The following is a 13,534-nucleotide window of genomic DNA, read 5'->3' as shown; positions in this document are numbered from 1 at the left end:
TGCCATATTTCTGGTATTGAGAAGTTTATTATAAATTAAATTTATATATATGTTTAGTGAACCTGTCAGGACACTTTTTTGTTTTGTGGCTAATAGCACCATGGCTACCTCCACACTCGTAATGACCCCCTATGTCTTTAGGCTACATGTATGTAGAACAAACCAGGGAGGGAGAATGCAAACCCCCAAAGGAAGCGAAGTAAAAGGTCTGTGTAACAGGAAGGCAACACCTGACCCTTTCAGTACACGGGCATTTAGTTGGCCCTTTTAAATACAGTCCCTTGAGTGGGGAAAACATGTTTACTCCCAAACAGCAGTAGTATACTGCAAGGAAAACTGATGCAGAGGTAATGCAGGATTTAATCAATCATAGTAATGCTGACAAACACTGGCCCGATGTTTTTTTTTTTTAAACTAAAGGCTGACCAAGAAACTTTTTTTTTGTAAACAAAAAAATTAAATGTACAATGCCTGCCGTGATGTTCTGGAAGCTTTAACGTTTATCCAATGTAATTTGAATTGCTTTAATATCTGTGTAATAATTACTAAATATACAAATAGAATACCAGAAATTAAAATGATGGGAGCTTTAATGTCCAGGACTAGCGGAACAATTTACTGACTCCTGAGCAGTGACAACTTGAGATGCCTATATAAACGCTCCTACTACTTCAATGAGTTAAAGATGCTCCCACGTGTCTGAGTCACAATTTTAAGGCCCCACACCACCTGACACTTGTGATCTGATCTCCACTCTTTGCCACTCTGGTTGCTTGCAGAACCTTTGCCGACAAACTGCCCACCATCCCCATCTCCAGTAAGCTCCCCACGCCCGTACTCAAATACCATAAAACCGATTATAGGGAGTCGAGGGACGCCACTAGATGTGAAGTGTTTAATGGTATGAACTCTACAGAAATCCATTCTTAACGCCGCAGAAGCAACCAGGAGTCGTCCGGGGGAGGCCACGGTCCAAATATGGGCCCATAGAAAATTGCCTCACGTCGGATGGTTATCTTATAAGCACAACTGGCTGCCATGGTTGCATATACTCCAGCCTGCAGAAACGCAGCCCCGCATCGCCAGAGGGAAACCCAACACGCGAGAGATGGCGGGGTCATCACACTGCAGTCTGCAGGTGGATTACTTTACCGACTGCTAAATAATTCACTCTTCGCCTCCTCCAGCCATGGATTGCACCGTGTGGCCTGGGTTTCAAGAATGCACAGGGAACATACACCAAATAAGGAACGCGCACCCGCTTTCCTTCCGGGCCATACGGTGGCTGTTGAGCCAGAAAGCGAAAAAAGAATAGAAAAAAAGGTAAATAATATAAAATAATTAACTAATGCGGTAAATCCAGCGCAATATGTACAAGGAAGCTCCTCATTCAACAACACTGCCCGTTTCTTTTACCTGTGCCCTCTCCCCTTCCTCGCCAGAATACAGTCTGGCTACCTGGGCAAGCCATCGTGCGATAAACGACATCGTGGCGATTTGGAGCAGCATAAAATATTAGCAAGACCTACATACTGCCTTTTTATATGTTTAGGAGAGCGGCTCTTTAATCTGAAAACAAACCCGGTTCAACATCACAATACTTTGTTACCATAGGTGGCATATATAACACCTGGATGCATTACAATTAACAGGCACGTGTCCTTATCAGGTTTGCCAGTGCTGAGGGCAGAGGGGACCCCGAAGCAGAGAAGCCATTGTTATCGCGTCTAGGGTGGCATGAATGGCCAGCAAGGCACGGCTGGGGGGCTGTTTAAACCCCAACAGTTCTCAGACTCAGTCATCCGAAGAGTCCGATCATCACAGGACGGGAAAGCAATGCGTGGCCGTTTATCCATTACTCAATTACTGCGAGAAGCCAGGACCTGGAAAGAGGTCAGTGAATGAATGAAGATCGGGGCAGAGGGGGATGTGTTGGCGTGTGTGGGCGGGGGGGGGGCTCGGTGGACAGCCAGCAGCGCAAGCAGTGTCCATTAAGCTAGCAGCGTTTGCTTAGCATGACAGAATTCAAGAAGCCTGGCCATTAAAGCCAAACAGCCCATGATTAGTTAGGTCTCATGGGAAGGAAGAGAGTATCAACACAGACAGAGGAGGTTCCGATAGGAAGGGGGTGGTGTGCGCGAATGGATCAAAGCATTCGATGCGAGAAGTGCGGGGTTTACCATGGAAATGGGTCACTTTGTACTCAAGGGTAGTTTTCTGCTCTTTTAATTTATTTATTTTTAGGTGTCTTCCTGAAGATGAAGGATTTTGCAGAGAGTTTGGGAGGAAGGGGCACGCCTCAGGTACATGGGGCACAGCAGAGAAAGGTGCATACTGGGTTTGCATTATTGTAAAGGTAGACATTTTCACAAGAAGGCAGTCGGCCTCCAAGAAGGTCGGTCATCAGGTATTTGGTGCGCGGGCGGGCGTGTTTAAACAGAAGGCTGTGTGTATGTTAAATAGATGGCTTGAAACCACACTAAGCATACCATCGAAACTAAACGCAGCGAGAAGTACACCAGGGTGGCAAAGATGAAGCCTAACTAAGCGAGGCGTCTTTCAAAGGTGTTCAACAAACACATACTATGAACGGCAAAACAAGCAGTGATTAAAGTCCGCATCATTCCTTGGCGTTTCCCTTTTAAAAACAAATCACAAACATGTGCCTTCCCATTCAGAAGCCCAAGCCAAGCGCACTCCAAATGCTATTAAGCGCCACAGAACACAGCTCTGCGACCCGCGCGCTGCTGCCGCAGTGGACAAGTGGAAAACCTAGGGGAGCCATCTCGCATCAACACACTGCACAACACCTGTTGCGGGATTGCTCATGGATTAACAGGCATTAGTGTTCCAGCATATCGGAAGAGTGGCCGTCACGCACTACCTAGAACTGCTTGCGACTATTGCTTCTCTCCAATTAATCTTTTTTTATTTAAACGATAATTGTACAGTAATTCACAATTCAACCAATGCATACAAAAATATGACAAGAACGCATACTACACCCAAGCCTTGTAGGTTTTCATTTATAGACTGGAGTTACTTGAATTAATTGCCATGCATTAGTTAACTTGGTTTTTCCAGCCAGTAAACAACATTACGGGGGAGTAGTGGCTGGAGGGGAACCGACAGTGCCTTTTCCGAGACCATAGTTGGCCGGGCACTCATCCTCAGTGCAACTGGTCTCTCGCCTTGGTTTCAGATCTCATCCCAAGAAAAGAAAAAAAAACGCACCTACTTAGATCACCCCACTCGTTTCTTTAGGGCTTCTCGTTTAAAAAGGAGATTGTTTTATTTAGGTTGGATGGGTTTTCTGGAAACTAAGCAGACGGGTGGATTCTACTGAAGAGAAGGTCTGGTTATTGGATAAGGGCCAAAAACCGCACAAAGGAGCCCATCTCAGGACTGAGGCCCAAATCCTACCCAAGGCAACCATGGGAACAGTATGAATCCTGGAACCAACAAGAAAACAACCACACACTACTAACCAAACCTGGTCCACTCCCGCCAGTCCCAATTAACACACATGTCCATATGGGCTAGTCTTACTACACACAAGCAACACATCCCACATAAGAACAAACTGCCACAAAAAAACAGGCACAGGACGTTGCCCCTCTGGACACAGTAACCCCAGTGCACACAATCAAAGCACACCCAGAAAGCCAACATGCACAGACCCCAGTTTGCCCTGGTTCTGCAAGCACCAACAGAAGAGCACGACCTCTACCCTATCCCTCTCCCCCTCATTCACCTACCACACCCACCGTCTTAATAAGCCACCCGGGGACCATGCAAATGGTACCGGTGCACGATATAAATCAATATGCAATAACATACTGCTTATTGCCCCCTCCACAAAACCTCCTCCTGCAGATCCTTCGCTGGCTCCCAGGTCAAAAATGGTCTCATCCCAACTCAAAGATTATCCCCATGCCTGCACAAACCTCAAAGACCAGAATCAGCAATACCTCTCAACCAGAGACTTATTCCCTGCACAACAGCTTCTACCAGCAGTGCGCTTATCAAGACACTTGTAGAGGCGACAGAAGACAGAGTGGTTATAAAATAAAAACAAACATTCTACCACTCCGAGTGACCAAGCCAGTGCAGAGTCCTTCTTAGCGCAATGGCAACCCAGTTGCAAAGATTAATTTGTGGGCCATATTCACATAATTGCAAAGTTCCTACCAAATCCCCTTCTCTGCCTGTACAACGGCACCGTCAGCAGGTCTAACTATATGCCGCTCCCATACCATGGGGATACAGAGGCCAGCACCATACAGCCAGATTATTTCATTTTTGTATTTATAACACGCATAACATTTGGAACCAGGCAAAAAAATAGCATCTGGACACAGGTGATGTAACAAATCTAGCTCTTTGTTCCTGTTTTATCATAGATCGTTATTAAAAAAAAAAGGTCTTCAGCTTTTTTCTAAAATCGCCCAGTGTCTCCATTTTTCGGAAAATTCATGTGACAAGGAAGTACAGGCACGAAGTCCTGCACACGAAAAGCGTCCATCACCCCAGGACACAGACCTAGACGATGGGACCACTAGCAGATGATGCCATGAGGACCGCAGGCAACCATCTGGATGGTAAGCAGTGATCTTTGATGAAAGAAATATAGTAGTAGTTCCTTGTAGACACTTAAAGATCAGACAGGACCTTAAACAGAACTCTTTGCTGTACCGGCAACCAGTGAAGATTTCTCTGAAACTGAGAGACGGGTGAGCGTCTATCTACGTAAAGAATAAATCAGCCTAATGGCTGCATTTTGGTAGAGACCTGCAGGCGCTGGATTTGGCCTTTTGGGATTCACATTAGCAGAGCATTGTAGTAGCCCAATCTCGAGTTTACCAATGCACCAACAACCACAGGGCGATCTTTCTCCGAGAAAGTGGCAGCAAAGGTTTCAACAATCTAAGATGTTAGTACACAGATTTTACCAATTCGTTTACCTGTAGATCACTGCCCAGATGGGCCTGCCAAATGCAGCCATGGTTCTTTACACTGGATGCAAAGGTTGCTGCAACCCCAAAAAGTACAGAGCAGGACATATGCTGAGAAAATGTACTCAGTTTTGTCTTAGACCCAAGTATTATAATTTCTGTTTTAGCTGGAATAAGTTGAGGTTTATTAGTCAGCATCCACATTTTTCTCTCACTGGCACAAGCCCCCACTCTGACCAGTGCTTCCACAGGTTGTCATAATCGGATATAGACCTGTGTATCATCGGTATACGAGTGATAATGCAGACTGAATTCTGAAAAAATGTCCAACAGGAGACGAATGTAGATATTAAATAACAGTGGAGAGAGAAAGGAGCCCTGCGACAGTCACATTTTACTGGTAGCGGATGAGAGCTGAATGGCCCCAATTTTAACTTGTTGAGTTCGATTGGTCAAGAAAGATCGACACCATTTCAATGATTCATTGGACACCTGAGCCACTGTAGAGTCTAGAAGTAAGAATCTCAAAATACACTATCGAAGGCTGCCGATAGGTCCAGCATGACTAACATTCTAATATTGCCGCAATTGGCCACCTTCAACATGACATCCCAAACTGACAGAACAACTGTTTCAGTCCCATATCCTGGCCTGAATCCCGATTAGTATGTATGCAATATCCCCTGATCTTCCAGGAAGTCTTGCAGTTGTACCGTAATGATTTTTGTAATTATTTCGATGCCCAGTATCCTGCCATGGGACGATAATTAGAGAGGACCTTATAGTCCAGTGTGTTTTACTTCAGGAGTGGTGTGCGGTATGATTCATTTTAGCTCGATTGGGAATATCCCCGGGGTTAATGAGGCAATTAGGACAGATAGTAGCTGTTCAGTAAGAGCTGCCACATGCCTCTTGACTAGATATGCAGGGATAGGATCATCATTATTAGTGGGCTTCAATTGAGATATAAGCCTGGAAACTGTTTCCAGATCCACTAGGCTAAGAGTAAAGTTAGGGCCCATATGATCATGCCTATTAGTCGTCTTTTCATTTGACGTAATCTCTTGCTGAATTGGGGACTGGAGGTCGATATTATTCCTATTCTGATCAATTTTGTCAGCAAAGAAGGTATTACATTTGTTTGCCAGGGACACAGATAGGCAAAGATGTGCATGGAGGAGACACAAAGTTGTTTAGTTATAAATGATGCTTTTGGCCTATTCTGAGCCAAGTCAATCAGCCTTTGGATACCTATGCTGATGGTACACCATTTTCCCTCTGAAAATTACAATGTCCAGACAGTGGCCACCTACATGGCATGACATTTCAGTTAATAGCATAAATTCACGATAGTATATAATATCCTTGGATGTAAACCAAATGATCCGAATCATTACACCATATATTAAAGTCACCTAAGATAATTGCATTCAGATGATATGGTGCTTCTGTTCCAATATATACATCAAGTTCATGAAGAAAAGAGCTGGCTAGGCCAGGGGGTCGATAACAAAGAACTAACTGGTAACAAAGAAGTAAGCGGTAAGATTTACTGTGAGATGTAAATCAAGTACAGGTATTGGAACTTTGGCTAGCTTTCAGAACGACAGACCTGCTTCTTATGCCCTCAGCCAAGATAACCAATCACATTTTCATACCACTGGCGATAAAAAAAAAAATGTTTTAAAAAACGGTGTGGTGCACACATGAGGAAAACGTATGAGGCAAATTACTTTATTTCTCTCAAGTAGCTTGTAACTTGACATTTGTCTCAGTGCTGAAACCAATAGTTTTTTTTTTTAAAAAAAACTTTAAGTTGGCCCAGGAGATTGACCTGAGGTAACCCTCATTATTTGAGGTCTATTGCCAGAGGACATACAGGCTTTATCTACACCCAACACGAGGGCAAATAAAGGCACTGTGAGCTGAACTACTGACTGGTGTGTGTTCAGTTGGTCCCCCGTCACTCATTCTAGTACAACGCTATTTGCGAGTCAAGAACGAATAAATATGACAATCGCCTATGAAAGAACATGCCATGATACTGCCAAGACATCATGGGCCAGCATATTAGGCTATTCAAATATACATAGTTCAAATCATGCCCATTTAACCTCCTCAAACAAACCTGTGCAATGCATTTCTACTATGGGTGTCGCAAAATGCAGCTATTGAAAAGGGAGTAAACCATTTGCTTGTGAGGTGGCAATATATTGATCCTGATTATCCATTTCACATTAGGCCCATTATGCACCCCCCCCCAGAGTATACTATATACGCACACCGCCTCAACACACCTGGTCTGACTCATAATGTCACAACAGCACATGTCCTGTCCAGCTGCAATGCCATTTATGCAACAGGACATTTGCTACCTTCTATTGCCAAATATATGCTTACAATGTAACCACCTGACCTGTTATTGTCTAGATTCCAGAAAGGAACGGGGTTTGTTCATCTCATAGAACTACTTGGGGCTTATGTCAATATATGCCTATAAAAGACATCTTAGCCACAAAGGCAGAGCTCCTAATTGCAACCCGAATGCTTGTCACTATGCCTCAGCTGACTCTGGTCTATTCTGTATTGTTTAGTGTCTAATAACAAATGTTTTATCCATCAGCTCGGTGTCTGAGTGGCTTATTTCTCGCTGGCTTTCGGGGTGGGTCTCTGGACCCTTATAGGCCATTGGTGCCTTTTCCAGGCAACAAGATTTGCTTGACTGGGAAACGGAACATGTTGCAGAAAATGTTCCAATATCAACACACTGCCTTTACACCCGCAGGCTTTGCTGAAGAGAAGTAACCCCAAGATAACCACAACACGTCAATCATGATCCGGAAGAACTAGTACAATCCATTTTCTTACCAAGGCACAGCATTGTGGCGTCAAAACAGGTGGAAGTAGTATGGAAGTTACCAAGAAAGAACCCAATGCTTCGAACACGTACCACAACAAACAATATTCTGTTCTTAAAATTGAACAAGAGACATTTTTTGTGTACCTACAAAACACTAAGTGAACTAATTTCTAAATACCACGTTTGATAAAATAAAAAAACGTTTCACTATCTCATATAAAGAAATGCATCTATAAGCATGTCACTGATCTGCATGGATAAGATTATTTTATGTCGCATTAAGAGCTCCATTGATGAACACAGATAAGACCACCTGTTCACAAAGCAAAAATGCATAATAACCATAGATTGACAAGCATTCAGTTGGCGCTTCACTTCACCCAAATCTTTTTTTTATTTTATACATGATGTTGTATACTGTGCAAATGCAGTATCCTATGGAGTCCAAATTAGCAACAACTGTTTGGCAAATATTTAGGGGCAAGCGTCACAGTACAATATACATCCGTTATAGTAAATGCTTTCTCATATGTAAGTCAATAATGACAAACAACCAAAGCTTAGCTTTCAATGTCTATCGGACGCCACTCAGAATGCCTTGGTGAAACTATATTACTATTGCCAGGGCTCGATTTTCAGATTTGACAAGCGGCAACTGAAACCAGCGCCTGGATGGCAGGCATCACCTAACAGGCAGGAGCAAGTACTCTGCAAACTAATTGTCACACGAGATTCACATTAACGTTTTTTCCATTATGCGTGATCCATTATATTGAAAAGTGACCCAATTCTTCGTCATTTACATTCTAAAAACACTCATGGCTAATGCAACAACCCTCCTGTAAGTGTCCCAATTCTTCTTTATTTACATTCTAAAAACACTCGCTAGCTCAGGCACCCAGTAGCTGGTTCTTAATTTCGAAACCTGGCTGCAACCTCATGCATGCATCGCAAAACAGCTCACCATTGCTTACACGTTTAACTGGGAGATCGCTCTCCAACTCAAAGTACCATGATTTTCACTAGGTTGGCACTAGATATGCCCGGCTCATGGAAAAACTAAAAGATGCGAACCTTTCAAGTTTTGTCTAGCCAACTATCACCCCATAGCAAGAACCACAGGCTTTGTGATTCCCAAAGGGGTACATGTTTTCACGGGAGATACGACACATTCTCTTCTCAGGAGGGACACCAGGGAGGGCCGTTACTGGGAGACACGCGGCTTCAACACCAAGAGACAATGAAACCCGATTGAGCTCAGAGAGAAGATTAAGTGATCACATCCTGGTCAGAGCCGAGTTAAATAACTAGCAATACCAGGTCAGATACATCCAACTCATCATCGCCTCAGGAACTTTGCCATCTCTTCCCTGTGCAACCAAGCTACACAGTGCATATATTAGGGGGCCCCCAGAAGCAATGGACAGCACTGGCCCACAGGAAGCTGGGCCCCTAGAGGAGGATGCTATCACGGGATAGAACCCAAAGGAAAGCACAGTCTAGCCATCAAAGGAGGCAGAGACACCCAGCATCTCTTCCGGGCACAGATTGCAGAGCAACCAAAGCCCGGGGGCAGGTGGGCGCGCATCACTGCGCCCTAAAGAGAGGTAAGAAAGACCCAGCAGCAGTAAAAGGGACACCATCATTAAACCACCACAGACTGGGGAAATCAAATGCAAGAAAGGACAAACACTGGCCTGGAGAGTCCACCAACCTCGGGGGAAACATTTGAGCAGCCCATCCACAAAATGAATCGCAAACAGTATTCACCCTCTCCCTCCTTCCCCAGTGAACACTCACCGATCGTAAGCTCTTTTGCCAACTTCTCTTAGTTACTGGCCGTCGGTGTATGTGGCTGCTGACGTCACCAACAGCGACAGTAGCTGGAAGCACCCCTCTGTCACATGATTGGTTGCCAGAGGTTAATGGGAGGGCGCACGCATTCCCCGTTGGAGGAGAGCGCAGTCAGCTGAGCAAAACCCCCTCCCGCCCCCCCCAGCTGATCCGTGCGCCGGCGCAGTGACATCGAACTGCACCGTGTTCTGCAAACAGCGACATGGAAGAAAGACCAAACAAACAAATCGAACGCCACGAGGCAGTGAGATTATTAACATGGCCCCCATTTTATTACTTGAATTGACACGTGCAAGGCAGGAATATTCACGTCTACCGGTTATATCGCAAAGCAGGACATTTCCAAAGGGGTTACATTTATACAGATTAGCATACAAGTTACAATGCATATTATAACTAAATAATACATTGGCCTGGCACTGACACGTGGCGTTATACCTAGGCTAGTTGAAGAATATAAATACAAACTGGAAGAAACACATAACAGGAAACATGATAAATATTCTTACAACGCAAAACAGTGAGACTTACTTTATGCTCATGGCCGCCGTATTTATCTTGTAAGCGTCGACGTATGATTACGTCAAGAAACAGATAAGAAGAGTTAACATAAAAGAAAGACAAGGAAGCTATGTAAAGATTGCCGGCCATTTTTGTGTTCTTGTGGTTCATTTTTACCAGAAGGAAAAAGAGCTTAAAAAAAAAGAAAACAAGAAGCATATGATAAAGATTATCCGTTGAAACTCTGAAGTTCTCAGAAGTCTGGAATCCTCTGTAAAATGTAATATACAAATCGTCCACAACTCCACATCTAGTAGCAGATTCCTAGAAGTCTGCAAACCTCCTAAAAAAAGTTCTAGGGAGAGACCCGCTGACAGTTCCATTTAGCACGACAGATTCTAGAGCTTGGGCCATTCCTTAGCCACTCTTTGCTGCCCGCCAGCACTGCGCCCCCACCACCCCATGTTACAACCCTCGGTCCATCAACCACATGGATTTTTGAGCTACTCCCAACCAGTCTAATGCATTATAGTCACTGTAGCAATGTAACACATTCCTTCACCACCTCAGAAGAACAGGGGCAGAGCCAGACTCAATATTCGGGGCGGAGTGGCTGCATGGCAGTTTTGAAAGTTGGTAGTCAGTGTGGCCATTAAACCATTGAGCTGTTGACCCCCACATCTTTTGAACCTAGGAGGCTGAATGGCTTTTTCAACTTCCCTTGGCCCATTAGATGCAGCTTTCACCCCAATTCAGAGGCTATTTAGTTTCACAAAGAGAATAATCAATCTAAAAGTTGAGCCCAACAATTAAGCATTTAGTTTCAACATAGGGCAGTGGTCTTCACGCTTTTGGATGCCAACCCTCCCTTAAAGAAATTTTTTTACAGGAGACCCCCACCTCCACCCACCTATCTCTGGTCATGGGGTTAGTAGGCATATGGAAAGGGAGGCACTTGGTATGCCAAGCAATCTCTTACCTAGGGGTGGGCAGTGGGTGACAGTATGCCAAGATCATACATGCCAACCCTCCCGATTTAGGTGGGAAACTCACGATTTCTTCATTAAAAACAGTGCTATTTTTTACTGTCTCCAGCCTAAAATAACAATATCCCCAATGCATTCCTATGGGGAAAATGCATTCTCCCGATTTCGGTGCTGAAATCTCCCTCTCAGGGACTTTAGAATGTTGGCATGTCTGCAAGATGCCACCTTCACCCACTCTAAGGCATACTACTAACATACATGCCAACATTCAGATGCACCCGGAAGGGAGATTTCCACATGGAAATCGGGAGACGTACATTCCCCATAGAAATACATTGGGGCTACAGTTATTTCAGGCGGGAGACTGTGAAAAATAGCAATATTTTTCACCGAAAAACCTGGAGTCTCCCACCTAAATTGGGAGGGTTGGCATGTATGTACTAAACCTATTTAGTCTTGAAGGGGAAGACAAATTTGGATGTTTTTTGGGGGTATCCTATTGAGGTCCAGATGACATTTGGTTTGCTATGATGGTGGAAATGCGCACCAAGGAGGACAACACCATGAGAATTGAATTGTATACTTCTGCGGCAGGAGGATTGAGGAGGGGTTGAAGCCAGTTCATCAAACCAAATGTCTCAGATTATTTCATTGCAGGTGGATGGGAGAGGGCACATGTTTCCAATGTTAAAGATCCTAAGCCTGATCACAGAGGATGGAATTTGCACAGCATGGAACAGGCTCGCTCTTAACATATGTCTTTTTAGTTTTGGATTCTTAATGTACACTGTCTTCTATTCTCCCTCATCACTCGCCTTCCCTTGCTCACTCTCTCCACTATCTGTAAATTCTTCACACTCCCTCTGCTCTTTCTGTCCCTCCCCTATTCTATCACCCATCACTATCTCCCTCCTTCAGATGTCCATTTATACTCCATTTGTACTCTTACTCTTTCACACTCCCTTTTGTGTTATCGTATTCCCTCTTGCATAATTGCTCAATTTTCTCCTTCAATCCCTTACTATTTAGCATACATGCCAACATTCTAAGGTACCTGGGAGGGAGATTTTGACAGAGAAAACGGGACACCTAATTTATCCCATAGGAATATATTGGGGCTAGAATTAGTTCAGGTGGGATAACGGGAAAAATAGCAATATTTTTCACTGAAAAGTCAGGTCGCTTCTGTATCACTTCTTTTCCTCCCATCCTGACTTTACATTTTGTTTAGTTTCTTCCCTTTATGCCTACTATTCTCTTTGCTCTCCCACTTATGCAGTCTCCTGGTTCTCCCTCACATCCTTTCTGTCTCTTACTCACTCTTTCTTTGGTTCAGTCGCTTGGATCATCTTCCCTCACATTCTCTTTTTTACCTTCTCATGTTCTTTCTCTTTCACTTCCTTTTAATCTCTTTTTTTTCTCTGTCCCATTCAGTGTCTCCTTTCTCCTCCTTTAGGTGTGCTCTAGTTTGACCTCAGTTTTGTATTTGTCTCTGTTACTGTCACGATCCGCCGTCCCTGGAAACTATGGTGGAAATGGAAGAAGGGCTACTGAGTGGAAACTAATGCCGCGCTCTAGTTGTTTACGACGCATTACGTACATATACACGTCACGCCTAAGCGACGATGCGTTGCAACCCTCCTTCTTTGGGTATACACGCTTTTTCTCCATCCACTGTTCTGGTGGTTCCCGCTGCCTTCCCGCCTTCCTTGCTTTGTCTTCTCCGTACCTCCTTCCTCACTTTCTCCTAGCGGTTCGTTCTGTTCTACTGACCGCCATTCTGCCCCTCCTCTGCGCTCCGCTTTCCTTCGGAGCGTTCTTCCACTCCGAGCCTTCTCAGAGTTTTCCTCCATGCTCTTACCTTGTGTTCCTACAACACATCTGTTAACACGCTTTTGCATATCCTCTTCAACACCTTCTGGAAAGACTGGATACGCCATTTTCGTCTCATGAAGTCGACTGCATTCAAGAACCGCAGTTTAACATCGTCCCAGGGTTTTTCAGACTTGCTTTTCCCTGGTCGTGGGGCGGTCCCCCTGGAGGTCCCCACTGCCAGGCCGGCTGCTAGTAGGCAGGGTGGCCTCCGGCGGGGCTCTTCCTAAGACTCGTCCAAAAAAGCTAGAGCACGCCTGGAGAAGCCGGAGGGAGATATCTTCAGAAGACTCATCTGAGGAATCACGGACAGGTGAGGAGGAAGGGGAATCTGGGTCAGAAGGATTGTTCTTGGATAGTTTACCCCACATTCCTGATAGTTACTCCCTTTCTCCAGAACACTGAAGTTGTCCCATGCCATCCATGAATAGGTCATCTGGAACTGGTGTTTCCTTCCCAGCAAGACTAAATGTCCCAGTATGCAAAGAATAAAACCTGGACTGGAT

The 13,534-nt window shown here is 44.6% G+C and overlaps 1 protein-coding gene and 1 non-coding gene across 2 annotated transcripts in view; both read right to left on the bottom strand.

Moving 5' to 3' along the window:
* GOLGA1 (golgin A1) overlaps window positions 1-9,734 on the bottom strand; it is an 804,100-nt gene extending 794,366 nt beyond the window's left edge. The window contains exon 1 of the mRNA XM_069609438.1: window positions 9,616-9,734. The gene's annotated coding sequence lies outside the window, so the exon portion shown is untranslated. The remainder of the gene's footprint in view (window positions 1-9,615) is intronic.
* Window positions 9,069-9,163, bottom strand: LOC138475009 (Z30 small nucleolar RNA). Its single transcript, XR_011269212.1, has one exon. It is a non-coding gene; the product is annotated as a Z30 small nucleolar RNA (small nucleolar RNA).
* Window positions 9,735-13,534: the final 3,800 nt, after the last annotated feature.

Source organism: Ambystoma mexicanum, chromosome 8 (assembly GCF_040938575.1).
Source record: "Ambystoma mexicanum isolate Mex_15411 chromosome 8, UKY_AmexF1_1, whole genome shotgun sequence".
Lineage (NCBI taxonomy): Eukaryota > Metazoa > Chordata > Amphibia > Caudata > Ambystomatidae > Ambystoma > Ambystoma mexicanum.
Note: the sequence above shows the minus strand (reverse complement) of the source record. Positions and strands in the feature narration are given on the sequence as shown.